The 19,342-nt window shown below is 40.1% G+C and overlaps 1 protein-coding gene across 1 annotated transcript in view; it reads right to left on the bottom strand.

The window, feature by feature from the left end:
* The window catches only part of il1rapl1a (interleukin 1 receptor accessory protein-like 1a), a 247,238-nt gene that overhangs the window by 206,893 nt on the left and 21,003 nt on the right, over positions 1-19,342 (bottom strand). The window lies entirely within an intron of this gene.

Raw genomic sequence — 19,342 nt, 5'->3', positions numbered from 1 at the left:
ACTGGACTGATACGTGGTGGGACTTGGATCAAAGCAAATACTCTCTCACTCTCTTTTACAGTAGTTTGTGCCTGAAAGTAGCAAATCCCTTTGCGTGTATAGACATCTCCTTGACTTCTGCTTTCATTAACCTCTCAGTGTGCTCCATCAGAGAGAGGGGAATGTGCTACAATAATATCCCAGTGACGACACGTGGGTCAGGACCCCTCTGATCCTGAGAGGGGAGAATATCTCATTAAGAGAGAAAGCCTCTGGGACACTAAAGCAATTTGGCTTGCCCTCTGTTCTCAGGAACCAATTAAAACATTAGCCTAAACTATCGCAGCGCTCACAGATGTTGATACGCAGCCATGACGGTTGTGTGCGTAACACTGAAAAGTCAAAGCCGTAGCAGTGACTCCCAAGGCTAAAGTAGTAATCAGAGAAGGTGACAAATACGCTGCATAATGTAAATTAAAACACCCAACGAGATAAAATGAGAAATGTGCTGCAGTTATAATCCGTGTGATGTTTTAAAGGCTTGTGTGTATCCAAAAAGTTGAATATGCAACCCTTTTATGTTTAAATTTGAGCATAAATCCAGCAAATAAACCTCCATTCTGAAGGTTGCTCCCTGACTGCTTTCTCCCACAGAGTTTTCACTCCATTTTCCATCCCACGATTTGATTCCAGCCTATTAAACTGTGCTTCCAGGCCAGCTGCAAAAGTCTCAACAGCTACATTCTGTGCTAATGAAGCGCAGCCTGTCCATAACCAAATCTCAGTCTATGAAATTTGTGGATAACGCTGGCCCTGCGTGGAGACAGCTCCTCAATCTTCCCTCCAATCTCTAACTCAATTCAGCAATTATATGCAAATAATTTACAGATTTCAATCATTCTAACACATTACAGGGGAGAAAGAAGAAAGTTCAAATCAGGATCACCCACACATTAACGTCCTCCATATTTTCAAAAGAACAACTTATAAAAGCAGATTTGGCCAGTCAACCTTTTTCTTCTTTCATTCTAGCTTGGATTTTTATTGATATTTACTTTGTCTACTTTCATTTTCCGCATTCATGACACTAATTTCAAACTTTAAATGTGCTTCATGGCCAAATAATTACAAAAAAAAACGTTTTTATCATCACCTTCCAGTCACAGCGAGGAAAGATCAGATGCCCGTCATTCCAAAATCTCTCAAAGAATCTGATTACTCATGAATACTCCTCCAGGGTGATATAATATGCTTCGCTGCTGTGCCTTTCACAAGCTAAAATCAGAGGTGAATCTGTCTTTCCCTGGAAAATTACGAGGGAATGCAGAGTCCTTGATTCAACTCGACTACCAAGCCACGAGGACGTTCTTTTCTTATGTCAAAACAATATTTACAACCATTCAGAAGCTTTGCTGACAGAGTGCGGCAAAGAGAAAACATTTAAGCATCACCTCTGACCGCGGGTTCCTTCCTAGTTGATATGATTGACGGGAGATGAGTGCAGATATGCTGAGTCCACAGGGCATCTCCCTGAGCGATGTCACTGTGAGGTCATGTGATGACAGTCCAGAGTAGTGGGTCATCACCCCCTGACCCCTGAGCTGAATAAACAGAGGAGATTCAGAGTGAATCCCTGCAACTCGCTGGAGTGAATGACAGACAGAGGCTTGAGTCACTGGGTTTTCCCTACACCCATGACTGGCTACGAGAGCTACAAAATAAGTGCACTCCACTGTTACTGAACATTAAACACTTCATCAAACACATAAATCCAGCCAAAAGGCCACAGAGTTGAGCTACATTTGAGGTTTTATCAAGCACAGGACATTATTTGCAAATAGATGATGCTCCATTATCCATGCAGTTAAAGGCACCATCTCTCCAGAGGTCAGTGGTCCAATCACCCTCGACCTCATGGAGAGTGGTAGTTGGATGCAGGCCAGCGCTTAGAGACAGGCTGGCATTTCACCCATAGCGCCTAACATCACTGCCAATAGCATGCCTTAGTTCAAGGCCCTTAACAGCTACAGATCAGTGCTCCAGACACAGTGGTTTTTGGCTGACCCAGTGTACTGTGACCCTGCAGTAGAAGATACTGAGTCGGTGTGTGCAAGTGTGTGTGTGCGAGTGTATTTGACTGTTTTAGATTGGCTAGTGGTGGTTAAAAAGAAACTTCTCACTGTAAAAGTATTAAAGTTTCCCCACCAAAATTAATTGTATATACAAAGAAGGAGCAATGGGGAAAACAATCAACATTTTATTACAGATATACACTGGATACTGTAACATAGTTTTCTGCTTATTTACAATCACTTTATTTTTCATTTTATACCCTTTTCTTTGACCCAATAATCATTCATAGGGGGAAAAACAGTATTAAACAAGACTAAGAGTCCGCAGCCATGCTAACAGCTCATTGAGGCTGTAGAGCTTTGAGCCAAATGCTAACGTCAGCATGGTAACATGCTCACAATGACATTGCTAACATGCTAATGTTTAGGAGGTATAAGGTTTGCCATGTTCACCATCGTAGTTTAACAACAACATTTGCTAATTGCTGAGGCTGATTGGATATTGGAAAAATTGAAGACATGAAGATGGTGGCGCGAGACGAAAAGTTAAGAGATTGTCAAAGTTATTAAAATTCATCCTGAGGGGGACATAAATATGTGTACCAAATGTAATGGAAATTCATCTAATAGTTGTTGAGACACTTAACTTAAAACCACAAATGTCAACCCCATGGTGTTGCTAGAAGAAATGCCAGGGAATCAACAAAGTCTTTAGGAGACTTCTTTTAGAACCATGAATGTCTGTACCAAATTTCAAGGCAATTCATCCAATAGTTCTTGAGATACTTCACTTAAAATCACACGTCAACCCCATGGTGGAGATCACAAAGTATACATTGTATTGGCACCATGGATATCTGTGCCAAATTTTGCACCAGTCCATCCAGTACATTGGATCTACAGATGTGGAGATATTTCACAGAATAAGTGAAACTTGATCTGCTGGTAGCACTAGAGGAAAAGTCAAAGGATCACCAAAGTCTTTAGGTTTCATCCTCTGAGAACAATTAATGTCTGTACCAAACTTCATAGCAATCAGTCCGATAGTTTAGTAATATTTCAGTCCTCAGCGGTGGACTGAAACCATGCCAGCCCTAGAGCCACATGGCTAAATATTAATGCATATTTGTACGCATTTAAAATTATATTAATTTGCTTTTTAGTAACTTTGATCCTGTTAAAAGACCTCCATTTCCTGCAGAGAGAACAGCTCTCCATGTGAGAGACAATATTAAAAACATAATTGGTTTTAATCAGGAAATCTAACTGATACAGACGCACGTGACAACACACTCATACAGACAGATAAAAAAAAAACACGCAAACATACACATTCACAGACCCTGAAACACACACATATGCACACACACACAATACCATCCCTCTTGGCAATCTATGACCCAAATCCTCTATGAACCCCTCCCTCTTGGCTCCTCCAATTCCAATTTTCCCTCAGTCTGTCTTTCTGGCAAGGGATTGAGACCTCATACATACACTTTTTACATTACATCTTTTCCCCCAATCACAATTTTACATGAACAGAGACATAAACACACACATTTCTCAACAAACAATCAACCATTTCTACATCTCTCCGAGGAGAAATCTCTGAACTGAACTGAAATAGTAACTAAATTTCCACATGTCAGGAAGATATGTGTCTGTGGACAGAGGGGCATGTGAGTGGAAGAAAAGACAGCAGCATCCTTCCTTGAGGCCCTGATTGATCTTAATAGCATTAGATAAAGACCTTTCTTAGCCGGGCACCCTGCTCTCCAGTCAGTCTCTGAGAAACAGAGAAAGATCTCTACCTTTGTACCATATCACTGGCCTCACCTCTGGGTCAACGGCTGCCTCCCCATGTAAAAGAAGAACAGGTGTCCAGGAGGGAGAGAGGCTGCTGGGGCTACAGAGGGTTAAATGCTGGCTCTGACCCCCACTGATCACCCTGCTGAGTCTATAATGCCACCCATAGACTTAGGGCACGGGGAGACACACATGGCTCTGCATCGAGAATATAAACTAGGCAAGACTTCTGTGGGTTGCAGGGAAAACGGAGGGAAGGGATTTCAAAGGAAGTCTTCTGAGAGTTGCCATATGCTCAATAAGCCCTTTAATGCCTGCACTCCTTACCATAAGCCGTCATCAGGATGATATTCACAGAGAGAAAAGACACCTCTATCCTTCAGAACTTTCCTCTTTTTGAGTGCTTTGAGTGCCAGAGGGCATCTTTTTAATGCATCCTTAAGCATTTGAAAACAAGATCTATTGCTTTTTTTCCCCCTTTAAAATTAATTTGCTTGTTTGCTTGGGTGAGTGGTGGGAGAAGTACTCAGATCCTTTACTTAAGTAAAAGTACCAATAAAACATTGTAAAAAGAAAAACTCTATTACCAGCAAAACTACATTTAAATACCGCATCAAAAGATAAAGTAATCCTTGTGTCTATTACAGACGACATTATGAGCTGCCGTAGCTGGTCGAGATGGAGTTAGTTTTAAGTAGTTTACATACAGTTAGTTAAGTTTAGTGGTGCTCAACCAAGAGCCCAGAGGTTCCCGAGATAAATCTGTGGGGTTGTGAGATGATTAATGAAGGTTGGGAAGAAGAAATGAAGTTCTGCTGATGGAATTTATATTCATTTTTGGAACTTTTCTTTGATTTTTGTTCTCTTTTTTTGTGAAAAATTGGATAATTCCAAAAGTTATTTACATAAAACTATCTGAGACGTTTGAAGGGGAAATGTGTTGCTAACAACTCTGAAACCTGACAAAGAGCCCCAATTACACCTGCTTTTTTTAAGGGCTTACAAGGCCAAACATTTGGGAACTGTTTTAATCTTTAACAATGTCTTATAAACTTATCACATATTTGTTGCAAAACCTAATTCTGTGAAGTAACCCGTAACCATAGCCGTCAAATAAATATAGTGGCATAGAACTATAAAGTCACATAAAATAGAAATATTTAAGTGAAGTACAAGTATATCACAATTCTAAGTATAGTATTTAAGTACTATGTGTGTGCCTGTCCCTAACTGTCCCTAACTAGTGATTGAACAAGATAATGCTCACACACAGTAGATCTCAGTGCCTACAGAAACAACAGCGAAAAGGTCAGTGTGAATCAATTACACACACACACACACACACACACACACACACACACACACACTACAGCCAGACCAACAACAAAGCTCTAATCAGCTGCTCAGCCTTTCTGGAAATTTCTCCATTATATGGGCAACTCTCTGATGAAGTAAGTAGACACGCGGCGGGGAGATAATACACTCTCGCAAACTGTTGCGGGGTTACTAATATCCAGTCTGGACTGGCAGTGATGAATGAGATCCCTGGCCTATGTGGAGGTGTATTGAGCGCGAGGTAAGAGAGAAAAGGATGTGGAGAATGGAAGAAGGCAGTTGGGTGATTAACCAAAGGTTGCATGAATGGCCCCTCCGATAGTTATTTCAAACATGTATTGTTATGCTGGTGCGCCACAGTGTTTGAATGTGGGGTCTTATTATTCTCATGGCAGATATCCAGACACTCCAGGAGAGGAAGCGTATTCTTTAAGCAGACATTGTTTCACCAGGCAATCTTTTCATGCTTTGCTTTACTGTGAAGCCTTTTTTGTGGTTTCATTAAAGCTGTTTTATACTGTATGTCCACTCAATCAGTGTTTTATCTGATTTAAACTCAACCTTGAAAATCTGCACATGGTCTAGAGACTACAGAAAGTTGAAAGACCTATTTGTGGTATTATCAAGCCCTCAAAGTAATGTGCTACAATATAAAGGTTCAATTATTCACACGACAAGCCAGTGGTGACTAGTAACATTTACTCGAATACTGTATTTAAGTACAATTTTGAGGGAAATATTGTACTTTTTACTCTACTACATTTATCTGGCAGCAGTAGTAACTTTTCAGATCAAAAGATTTTCCATAAAAACATCTGATCAGCTTAAAAAACATTGTTAACAATTTAAATCAGTAGTTCCCAACCTTTTTGGCTTTGGCCACTAAACAAAAAAGCAGTCTTTACTTGGGCTCCCTTGAGTTGTGAGTTGTTAGCAGTTGCACCAAAGAGACATTTCCCCTCTAAACTTCGTAGATGTTTTCGTTTATATAACTGTTAAAAGCCCAAAGAGGTAGAATTATCCAATATTTCACAAAAAAAGCAAAAATTACACAAAAGCCCATCAAGTGGACACAAATTTGTGTAGCAGAACTTTTGATCCCTAAAGTACATTTTGCTGATATACTACAGTTTTACTTTAGTACTTGAATGTAGGACTTTCACTTTCACTGTTGTTTTGGTTCTTTTACTTAAGTGAAGGATCCGAGTACGTCTTGCATCACTGCTTCCAGCCCAGTTTAAGCTGAGGGACTCATCAATGATGAAGGCAGACAAGGCAGAGCAGAAGGCAAGAGGAGCAGGAAGAAGTGAGCAGACACCTAACTTCCTGCGAGTCCTTACTTAACATGACACCTTCGGATTAAATGTATCACCTGCTATCCTCTACATGAACCACTCATGATCACAGATATAGGGCTGCAATTACCGATCCTTTCTATTATTGTTTATACTATTAATTGTTTAGTCAATAAAAAGTCCAAGATGACATCTCCAGATTGTTGGTTTTGTCCAAAACCCAAATATATTCTATTTACATGAATATAAAACAGGGAAAAGCAGCACACTTCACATTTTAGAAGCTCCAAACAGGGATTGTTTAATATTTTTTGCTGGATAAAGGACTCAAATGACTAATCGACGATCAAAATTGTTGTTGCAGCTGTACAATAATACACCTCATTGTTGGTTTAATACAGCACACAGCTGGTTTTCATTGCAGCTCTGGGAGAAATAAATCAAAGCACCTTCCAAATACCTTCAGCAAGTGAGTAATAAACAGTGTAGTAGGAGGGTAGATTAAAGAAATTTGTCATTCACGGCACAAATGTCAGTACATTACAAAGAAGACAGAACATACTGTGTGAAGTGCTGCATATTTCCAACTTGTGCCTGGCACACTTCTGACTGTTTAAAGTAAAGCTCTTCTCAATTTGACCTCATGGCTATTCTAAGGATGTGAGAGCACCTTCTCAGATCTATAAATGGGTGTCTCATAATGAGTATGATGACACCAAGCAGAAATACTCCTCTGTTTCATCTGGGAACTCACACAATCTGATTTATTCTATTCTTCTGCTGCAGATGCACTATAGGAATGTCCTTTGTTCAAAAGGACTGTTAAATCACCTTTGGAAAAACTCTGAAATTGATGTGGGAAAGTCAGCCTTTGAGGAGTCTGTGGCAAAGAAATAGATTTCTAAAGCACATGTTTCTCTGATATGTTGCATCTTTCAAATATATTGGAGGGGGTGTTACATCATTTTTGACCTGGTAACTGAAGAGACAGGCCTTGTGTGTTTACCTGAATGCCACCCAGCTACAAAGGTAATGTTCTCCATCTAAGTTTGACCTCTAACCTCTCTGAAGGGCCGAGATAATACCACGGGAGAAAAAAAATCCCATCTTAAATTGATTTAAAAAAGGCACACCAAAAGACAAAATTCACTTTTCATTGCAAAGCTCCCGAGGATCCTGTGCTGATTATGAAATAAATGAGCAACAGTTATTGATAGATTTTTGCTTTGGTGAATGAGCATCAGAGTGAGTTTTATTTTCATTACTGCAGTTTGTGCATGGAAGGACGTTATGATGATTAATATTGCCTCTGCATGAGCCTGAGTGATGGAGCTTGGGAAACAGAGAGACAAGGACAGGACATGAATGCTCCACTGCACGTCGGCCCTGGTTAACCCAACAGCCACACAGGTTGTGACAGAGAGTGAATATAAATGGGATAATAGGCCCCTCCAGTGCATTGTTGTCCAGGTTTTCCCCTTCTTCTGTCAGATACTGTATGTTGCACCAGGACTAACTGTTATGTTTGAGGGTTTTGATGGTTAATTTATACAGTGCCCAAAGTTTAAAACACAGTTTTAAAGCACTTAAGACACTGAAAGGAATGGCTAAAGTAGAAAAGAAAAGAGAAAAGAAGATAAGATAAAAGCTGATGAAAAGACTTTTTTAGGATAAACAATGACACAGCAGGATCTGCTCTTGCTTCCTCTTCTGCAGACACAGCATCACCTTATTGCTGCCACCCACTGTTCTACCACCACTTCAATAAATCACTACACTAATAATACTAATACGGAAAATGCAGCCAAATACAGTGGTGGGTTGTATTTTACTTGAATATTTCCATTTCCTTCTACTTTTTTTCCACTACATTTCAGAGGCATTTTACTAATTACAGATTGCAGATTATTAAAACTGAATATAATCAACAAATAAATAATGATGCATTATTTTATATTAGGCCACCCAGCAGTATGTAAAATAGTTAAAATTAGCTTCACCTTTATGGCAACATGATCTTCACACTATGATGCATCAATAAGTATAATCAAGTAATATAATACATGTTCTTCTGAAATGGAACAAGCTGCATAACGAGCACTTTTACTGTTAGTACTTAGCTTACATGTGCTTTGATGCTAATACTTATGCATAACTTTTGCTTGTAATGAAGTATTTCTACACTGCGGTATTGCTATTTTTACTTAAGTAAAAGGTCTGAGTACTTCTTCCACCACTGGCCACAGGCAGAAAAAGAAAGGGGTCTAACAGAAAAAAGAATTTGGGGCCACTTGGGGGCAGCAGAAACAACGTTTAAGTTGCCATGGGGAGTTGCTTATCTACAAATCCAGCAGATACAGAGCAACATTAGCATTAATTTGGAGTAGTTTTTCTAGCCATCTGGCGAAAGTCTAATATGTGCTCTTTTTTAGCTCTATTTTTGGTCTCTGCCACCTCCTGAGGGAAGTACTGGGCTCTTTAGTGGCTAATTGCTCCACTATGTTCACCAGCTAGTCACTAACGGTGTCTGTCTGCTATTTGAAGCCGAGAAGATAGTGTACAGTGGGTTTTTAGAGCGTTTTTAACTATGTTATGAGAGCAGTGAGAGGGAACCAAAACAGCAAAGTTGCCGGCCAAATTGCTAAACAATGAGCTGAAACTCGCTACAAAGCTCTGTAAAGCCGAGGAGAGCTGCAGATTCCGGTGATATTCATTTCACATTGTTTTCATATTGTGATTTAATACATTTGCATTATAAAAATATTGATTATAGCTGCTTTAAGGTTATCCAGAACTACTGAACAAGCAAGGAAACAACAACAGGGAAATAGAAACTAGAAGAAGGGAGGACACAAGTTGAAATATCCTTGTGTATAGAGGTCTGCTTATGTCACGTTATCTGCCCCCGAACATGTATGCCTCCATCATCCAGCTCTTACATGTCTTTCTTTCTCTAAATCCTTTCTTCTTAACGCATCGTCTTCTTCATTTGACATTCCTCCCTCAGTGTCTCTCCATCTCTCGCGTGGCAGTCGTTTGTTTCTGGCTGTCTTTGATCATGAGCTGAGGAGGACAGTAATCTACTGGAAGCCAAGTGTTTATATCTAGGACAGCTGAGAATTAGGTCACACGTGATTTCTGCTGCCCTAGGCCCACATGGGCGCTACCTCAAAGTTTCCTCATGATTGTCTGTCTCTGCTGTGCCCAAGTTTGTCAACAATGACTCGGCAGAATGGATGCAAATGTCCGGCCAAGAGTCAAGGTGAGACCACGATAAAAGACAGATGTCCCGCATAATACTCTGTACTTTCATGCTATTTAAATCAATAGTGTGGCAGCAGGCCAACTTCAAAGGAGATTACAGTGATTTACAGAGTAACTACACCCAGAGGCGCACCGTCAGGAGAGGTAAACCAGGTAAATGTTTGGGGCCCAAAAAAGATTTGGGAAAAGAGGCCCCCGATGGCCACTCATATTGGCACATTTTGCAATGACAATTATATACCCCCTTAAACGTCCCATAAAGGCACTATACGGTTCACCGCCACATAAAAGACATGAATGTGATAGTAACATCTTTTTGACTTGATTGAAAGTAAGCACAGCATAATGCAATCTCTGACATTCTCAGTGATTGCATTAAGCTTGCTGCTTAGGATGCCTGGGAAGAAGATGTTAGTAATTGCAAGTGCTAAAAAGTTTTGTCTCCAACTTATGTTTACAGTGTCTTGTTTATCCAATCAAAGAGACTGAAATCGTCTTTGGTCCAATAATACTGTTGGTGTGAATACAAACGCTGTTATGAAAACACTCAACTTTGGCACCATGAAAAATAAATCATATTTGCCGTGATGGATTATCCAGCGCAGGACTTTCTTTTTTCAGGACTGAAAGCAGTTTTTTTAAACAGTACATGAAATTAATGGATTGTTATGAAAGCAGGAAAAAGAGCCTCAACACCAGGGATTATGGAAAGGAAAGGGACAAGCTTTGCAACGGGCAGAAACTTTTCTTCAGTTTATATTATTGTATATTTTACTATATATCACTGCTGACCTATGAGTGATTTTGTACACCCTTCAATCTGTCCATTTTGATTCTATATAGTTTCCTCGCTCCACTGACTGACTTTGCATTTTGGACCAGAAAATATTCTCCAAAATATTCAAACAAACCTATTGCTGAGTCTCATCAAAGACCACGCTGAAGCAGAGAAGTGTTGCCATTACCCTCTCTACATGTTTTGTCACATTTATATAATAAAATAGTGCTTTGAAATATGCCTGCGGACTCAAAGCAGCAGGATGCCATGCTGTTTTTTTTGAAAAGGTAAAACTGCTGCTGATCAGTAATGTGCAGAGGCGTAGGGGTGCGAGGAGGAGTAAGATTTAGGACTTTTGTAAAGCAAAGTTTTAATGTCATTATAAAATGGTTTTGACTGTACAGTTGCACATAATGCTGCTCTTTCTTCACTCCACCAGTCAGACCACTAACAGATAGCGGCACACTGGAGAGGCAGACTGCACAGTGATGTCAGAGAGGACGGAGGCACGTGTGCTCCCGCAGATGTGCCGGTAATTATGGGGGAATGAATAGTGATGTTTTAAGAGGAGATCAGGGGCAATTACAGGGATTTAAAGCAATGGAGCCAGGCCCCGAACACACACCTTCTAATTACCCAGCAAGATCTCAGATCTCACAGAGAGCACGCCAGATTTGGCAATGTTTGCACAATCAAACAAAGGCTTCTGTATGATGTTTATCTTTCAATATTTAAAAAGGTCTTGTTTCTGCTCGCGCTTGATTTGTGCATTCGCTCTGTGATGTGTTTGCTTCTGCTGCCGTTGTTGTTGCTGTTAATGACTTTGAAGGGGCTTGGTGATATATTTAGCTGCTAATCAGACAAAATTAATCTTAAGTCGTTTGGAAATTTTGTTTCATTCCAATAGCTTGCGGGTTAGATGGGAGTGTGTGAGAGGGGGTATCCACAAGAGGCCAAAACAGGGATATAATTTCATTTGATTGCCACACTCATCAAGTCCAAATGAAGATTAATGAACACATGATGGAGGATTGAAAATAATAATATTCCCGTTGTCTTTAGGCCTCTAATTTGTTTGAGAACATGCTGTCACGCTACAGAGGGCTTATTGGCATTTGCTAATGGACTGCTCATTGCAGTGAAGACGGGGGGGGGGGGATCTGTATACACTAGTGAGGCCACAGGCTATAAAGAGTAAGAATAGAGAGTGGTGTGGTGATGTATGCGTTTTATAAGTGCTATTTGAGGCGACTGTGATGAAGAGGAAACTTAAACATAAGAGTGTGTGGGCAGAAACCAGTTAGTGCATGAGGAGGGGGCCAATTCCCTAAATAACTTGTTCATTGATCACAGCAAGTAGATGCAGTATTGATAGTGTTGTTCGCCCAAAGGAGCCAGATCCACTAATAATTAATTGCGATAGAATAAGGAGGCAGGGCGTCTATACTGCATTGCAGCTCTCCACAATACATTGGAGATACAGTGTATAACAATATGTAACGGTCCACGATCAGCCCTGTCTCCTATATCATACTAACAGCAAATACATTTTGAGAGAGTAATGGTGCCCCAAATCAATTTTTTATCAACATTATGAGGAAATATTTTTAATTAACGCCTCGGCCAAGTCGCAAAATGCTCTTACTGAACATATCTGCAAAATGTTGTTTGGCAACGTATTTGTTTTTCCACTTGTAGAAGAACGATAAAACTTTTCTATTGACTGTGTCTAGGCACTCACAAAGATCAGGGTCTTGGTTCAATATTGAAAAAGTCTAAAATGACTTGAAGCACAGGACATGATGTATTCACATTATTAACATACAGTACCATGATCTTATCCTAACCTTGCTTTTGTTGCTAATCAAACGCGGGACTCGTGATGCGAACCCCGGTCTCTCCAATGTCACAGTCCCGACTCTGTATGTCCACCTTGCACCCCTTTTTGTCCTGTAGCCATCTGTGAATATGATCTGTTGTGTTAGTCATTGTGTCAGATTTTGATATCTCCCTGTTTGCTGTTACTGACACTGTTGAATTGAGCTTACCTACCATGCTGCACAGAAAGAAAATTCCACCGACCTTGGTCATGTGATAATTTATAAATTATTATGATTAACAAATATTATGATTAATGATTAATTACATCCTCCCTGTAAAGTCTGTGTCATACAACAACGTAACACTTCATTCCCTGGAAATAAAAACATTGCCACTGTTGGAAAGACTGTTGACTGTTATGCAATTGCCCTCTTGTGGCACAGCTGCGCTTTCTGCAGTAAACAGGCAAAGCAAGAGGCATGCTGGCAGAACAGAGTACAAAGTGTACTTTACTGCATCAAAGTTGTGTGAGTTGTGTGCATCTCTGACCGAGTGAGTAGAAGCAATTATTAAGAACAGAATGGGACATTTAATAAGCCTTTCGCAGCACGTTGGTTTATTTTACCAGCTGTTAGCTTCCTTCACATCTGCTAAGCTAATCTATGCTCCATGTGGCTTGTTTATGCTAACGCTAGTTTCGCTGCTCCTAACTGCTAAAACAGTTAGTAACTATAATTATGTAAATTGAATGGAAGTCTGTGTTTCTTGCAAATTAAAAGAGAAGCCAGTAAAATGTCTTTATTCATGTGCATTTTGAAAATGGTTTAATGTAACTTTGCTGTTTATGCTGATTAGGCTCATAAAAAATATGTGCACATCATGGAAGAATTTCTTTGTAATTCTGGTGATAAGCCATTTCAGTTGTGTGTGTGTTTGGTTGCTTGATTTTCATTAAATTTTGGCACTTTGTATTGGTTCTTATAACAAAAATTATAATAATAATTAAGTTTATTTATACAGCACTGCAGCGATTACAAAGTGATTTCCAAAGGGCAGGCATAAGACAATAAAATAATTCAAATGAAAACAGTGAAAAATACAGACCACACATTCTTTAACTCTATATGCCTGTAAGCCTACATGGTTGCAATACTGTGCCGTGGTGTTAAGAGAAAAGTCAATAAAGAAGAGTTAACTGTCTCTGAGCCTCAAGGTGAGCATCACTTTAATCGAACACCTACAGTCTTAAGTGAATACCTATTCCATGGCCAAGTTTGCCTCAAATGTAGATAATTTACTTTAATTCAGTTGTACGAGCAGAATTAGGATCGCATAGAATAGGTGAAAAGGTTGCATGTTGACTCACATCCCAGAAAATCATCTCTGGTATTAAAGAAAAACAACCTTAAAGGCTGAAAAAGGGTTGGCAACTATGTTAAAAACCTGTGAAAAAGCTTTATGTTAGGCTTCATCTTAGATTCTCAGTTATATTTATAGTATGAAGATTTAGTTTCCATAGACTCAAGCCTCCAGACGTGTTCCGCAGCAAAGTGTACAGCTTGCTTGTTCCCCGCCTACACAGAGTGATAGGTGATCTATACTGTAGATAGAGAGCACACTGGAATAGAAAATTCACTTCAGCATGGCGCTCGGATATTCACAAACTTCCCTTTGTTTGTTAGCTTTTAAATCTCCAGCATCCACTAACACAATCCCTCATTCTGCAAAGTAATGACATATTTGAGAGGACTAACCTGACACCCTGAAGCCTCATTCAGGGTCATTCACAGAGATAAGGTCCTGTACAATAGGCCACAATCATTGTCTCCCTCCTCTCATATGTTAAGAGCCGGTGACATTGAGTGTTTGTAAGCGGCACATGCTCAATAACACCACGCTCGTGCATATGAGTTATTAATAACAGTGTGCTCTTGATGCTCTCAGCTCTCTCTCTCTCTCTGACACTGCAGCTGCACAATGTCCTATTCCAAGCAATGTTGTCCAAATTGAAAGCACGGAGACGGCTGACGCTTATGAGCTCTGTCGCAGTCAGGGCCGTGGAATCACGTCCAACAGGAAGCTCTGATGAAATGTGTGATTCGAAAGGAAGGAGATGACATCCCTATTATTTCCTGAGTCATCATGTATCCACTCTCATACCTTCCGTCTTTCCTTCATCTCATCGCTCCCGTCGCTCTCACTGTGTGTTTAAAAATTCAAGCCGAACTCAGTTGCTATTTTATTAACTTTTCAGCACAAAATAAGTTGGTGAAGGGAGAGACAGCAGTGTGTTCCATGACAATCATCTGTTCAGAGCGCAGTGCCGTACAGTACAGTGTCTAGCTCTGTTATTTTCATCCCATCCCAGTCAAAGGGTCGCACAGGTGGGCTTATGCATAAGCACATTCACATTTATGCGCAAACAGCAAGAAATCTGCTGCTGCCTTACTCATCGCTGGGGGATAAAGCGTGGGTGGACCCTCTGGGCAATTTCTGATCCCTCACACCACGCGAGACAGAAAGTGGAGGTGAGAGAAAGAGAAACAAGAGCGAGACAGTGAGAAAGATGGTGTGTGTGTGTGTGTGTGTGTGTGTGTGTGTACGAGAGAGGAAGGTTATGTAAGGGATGTGAAAAAAATGTCAGCTGCTGACATCTTGCATGACCTTTGGAAAAGACTCATTGCCTATAGAGCAGAATAACATTAATTAAACCACGTAGAAGTCTATTTTTGAGTTCCAGATTCTGGCGGAGATGGAGAGAAGAATCTTTAAGGAGACAGAGAGCATGTCAGTACAGCACACATTTACAACAGGATCACAGCAACTCAGATTTGTGTCAAATAATATTAGGACACGGGAGTGAACACAGTCAAATGTCAGGCAGGTTTGACATGGTCACGATAATGGTTTAAAGTTTAAGAATAAATCTTTTTTTCCATTTCCATTTGACACTTGGATTGACCTGATCTCCAGTCTTATTTGTCAGGGTGCCGATTCCTCACAGTCAGACACTGCTTAGCACAGCAAAAGAAGAACTCCTTATTTCAGTTGTTGCAGTTCAATCAGCCAACTCACATGATTGCACATTGATCATATGACACCAGCTGTCATATGTGTGGCCACTCCTCAACAAAGCACCAAACATTGCAGGGAAATTTACTGTCCTGTGAAATCATTTTTTCTCAATCCACCTAGCATGCAGCAGCAAGATACATGTTGCATGTTTAGCATATTGAATACACAAAATGTAATGGCTTGGAGCCGACAATCAGACTAGCACTGATGAGAAGCAGATGACTATCAGTACATGGAAGCTTAGATGTGCAGTGAGTGCAGCTAGATGAAATTGATAATAAATAACAGTGAAGCTGATGTTAACAAAGACATTTCAGACAGAACTGAAGGCTGCAAATCAATCAGTGTGCTCCAGTCCCTGTTTATTTCCTCCTTGTAACTCATTGTTTTGTGTTGAAATACTTGAATGCTCGGCTTAGCATGATGTGTAAGGAGGAAACCTCAAGGTGGCTGCCTATCCTCTGTGTGACTAAAGTCATGCTGAACTCCACATGAGGCCAATATAACAAGGAAATAATTATGTGAATGCCTTTGTGCAAGACAACAGTCATGTTTACATCAGTGAGGCCATAAATTAGTCTGCTAGTGACCTGGTTACAGTGAGCCAGCGGAGAGACTGATCTAAAGAAATAGAAAACAAGACATATCGTGGTTTAACAAGCAGCCTGCAGTTCAGAGATATTTACTGATTAACTACAGCCCGCTCTAGTGGCAGTACTACTGTCCTATTGTAACTGCGGGGTTCACATGCCCTCCAGCTCTAAACAAAACCCAGATGATTCCTGAATCACACAACGAACTCCACACACACACACACACACACACACACACACAAAGGGAACAAACAACGTGGATGTAGAGCGAGAGCTGTGTGCGACAGTAAACTGATGCTGTGCTGCTCCGACCGACAAGCGCAAACTCTCTTCAGTCGCAAGTGGGTGGAAGTTATGATAACTGTGACGTACTGTTGATGTATGACTAGTGAATGTAGTATCGTGGACTGGGCATTATAGGGTCGATGTTAAGTACTCTTCAATAAAGTAACAAATATCTCTCCACACTAGCTAGCTATCCCGGACCCTCTGCTATCTATATGTTTCAGTGTTCTCCACCTTCACCAGCCACGTCACAATTGGGGCCTGAACACTGTGGTCATTCTACAAAAACAGCGGAAGTGCTGTCTCTTACTTTTGCAGACACCAAAATCTTTTAAGTTGACCTAATAATCGTGTCAATTTTATACAGTATGTTCAATAAGTAAAGACTGTCCTTGCAATGATGCAAGAAAGTTTATTAATCTGATGTTCAATGTTTAACTTTAGGAATTTATTTAAGACATGAAGTCTGACACATTTTGCCATTTTGTTAAAAGTTTAGTTTTTTCCTCAAAATTGTCACTCATTTATACAGGAACATCACTGGTTTTACCAGAAAGAGGAGCACCAGTGACTGTAACACCAGTGACTGTAACACCAGTGACGTTCCTGTATAAATGAGCCACATAAAAGCTGCAAAAAGGAGGAGAAAAAAAGTTTTACTTATTGTCTTATTTTATGGCGAAATTGAGTACCGCTGAAAAGCAAAGATTATATAGGCAGCGGAGAGATGCAGACCCCACACGTAAGGCAAAGTACTTGGCAACATGGCATCAGGGTTACGTCAATGATATCGTGACCCAAAAGAGGAAGAAAGTAGGAGATCTAAGTGAAAGGGAAAGGAGAGCTCAGACAAAGGTGTGGTGTGTTAACGAAACAAGACAGGGACATTTGATGAGAGCAGTACAGACATGCTACGGTTTGCAAGATGTCGTTGTTGGAGCTGTTCCTCCAACAGAGGGAAGCCAGTCAGAGCCACAAACACTGCAACACCGACCGGACATGTGATGACCAGCCATACCCTGACATTAACCTGGAGGTGGAGGCACATAATGTCACAATCAAGTGCAATGCAGATAGGACGGTATGGTCATCAGATCATGTGCTTCATGCCAGAGCCAGTTGCTGAGAACAAGAGATCCATGACAAGATTTGGGCATACCTGAAAGAAGACTTTAAAGTGAGAGGTTATAATAGGGAAACACCATGTTTGAAGTTTGTCACTAGTCTCTGAGAAAATAAGTCACGTCTCAAGACGATGCTGATGTTCTGTAATGTTAATCTGCATTGACAAGCTGTTCTAATCTTGGCACTCAAATGTTTTCGACTTTTAAATGGTGTTACTGAGTTACATGGCATTTTTATTTGATAAATAGTTGAAACATGAATTGAATTTAGATGAAGAATACTGTCTCATGTGAAGTCACTGGTGTTATTACATGATTTTTCAGTAATGTGATAGATATATTTTTTTACTTTCTAGCAATATTTTGTTCTTTTACACTTTTTGTTTGAATATTTTTCAATTGTTGTTGGTTTAACAGAAAAAATATGATCATGCAAATTAAATAAATTCATGCAATGTTTAAACATGTGCAATTTTATTAATTAATACATAATCAAATATTTTTCCTTGGTCTTATCATGCCACTACTCTGCCTTCAACTAAATATCCAGGTTGTAATGAGAAAACATATTTCTATAAACACTTACTGTTGTTTACATTATAGGTAACACCAATGACAAAGAAATGGCACATGAATTCTTTAATGAAATGAATAAAAATACATTAAGCTCCACTTGTTGTGGATTCATCAAGTTTGGAAGTTAGTTATTGCTGTTAAAGAAGTTTTAGGTGTGTAAGAAGGAACATTTCAGCAGATTTGTATCACCCAGATTCTGTCTGCCAGAACTAAGCTCTCAGGCTTCAGTGAGAAAATACACAACATCATCTCTGTTAGCCGGAAATTATTTTAATTATGTAACCTCGGCTTTTATAGCTTTTATGGGCACTTGCTTCCACACTTCATTAGTATATGCCCCTCTACCCTTGGTACTTGTGACACTTATCTGATTATACCCGTCAACTGCGTTTTACATTCCTTTAGTGCGGCCTTATAGTGTCTCTATTGTCTTCACATATTGCTCAATGGTCATGTGTACTTCATAAGCATACCTCCACACCTTTGAGCCCTGATTCATAGTTAAAAGCTCTTCATCTATCAGGAACAAATATGAGTCAGGCATGAAAATGTGTGATGAGCCACCGTCAGTGAACCAACACACTTTTCTAACTATGAGCTACTGCTTCACACCATCACAACTAACATCTCTGTAGACGCTCACACCTCAGGACTGTGTGATCAACCTGAGGTCAGAACAACAGCATACATCAAACCTACTAGCTTTGTCAGAAACAAGATATTGATTTGGACCCTTGCCCAATAGAATGATGATATGTGTCTGCTTGATTTGGCCCACTGACAACAGTGATCTTTTTTTTTTACTCCTCTCTTGCACTCTCTCTTTAGTCCCATCCATGCCAGACATCCTGTCTGTCGTCTTTCATCCATTTCAGAGTGTCTCTTTCGGTGTGAAGGGAGACCCGCGAGAGTGGCAGAGGCATCTGAGACGTGGCATGAAAATAAGGGTTATAGTGCTCAACAGACAGTGTCTGTCTCCAAACCCCTCGGCCAGATGGCCACTGTCGGCCGAGGAGATGGCCAATCCCCCAGGTTCACGCGCGCAAATTCACACACGCATGAACACACATTATATAAATATATTCCTATAATATAATGCTAATTTTTTAAATATGGTCATTGCAAAAGGTGTGCAAGTAGTCACACAGAGGTAAAATACACACAATGAATTCAGTTTTGTTTAAATATCTGTGGTTGGAGCTGCCATGTCAGTTGAAGCCAAAGGTAATGAAAGCTCTACAACAGTAAAAGGCATAAAGATGTTTAAGCCACATGTGTTTTCTGTGGCACATATGTGGTTTTGTTGGCAAACACTGGCTGTAAAATGGCAGCCGTGAGG

Source organism: Enoplosus armatus, chromosome 11 (genome assembly GCF_043641665.1).
Source record: "Enoplosus armatus isolate fEnoArm2 chromosome 11, fEnoArm2.hap1, whole genome shotgun sequence".
NCBI classification, from domain to species: Eukaryota; Metazoa; Chordata; class Actinopteri; order Centrarchiformes; family Enoplosidae; genus Enoplosus; species Enoplosus armatus.
The sequence above is the reverse complement of the archived record's forward strand: the minus strand, read 5'-3'. Positions and strand labels throughout refer to the sequence as shown.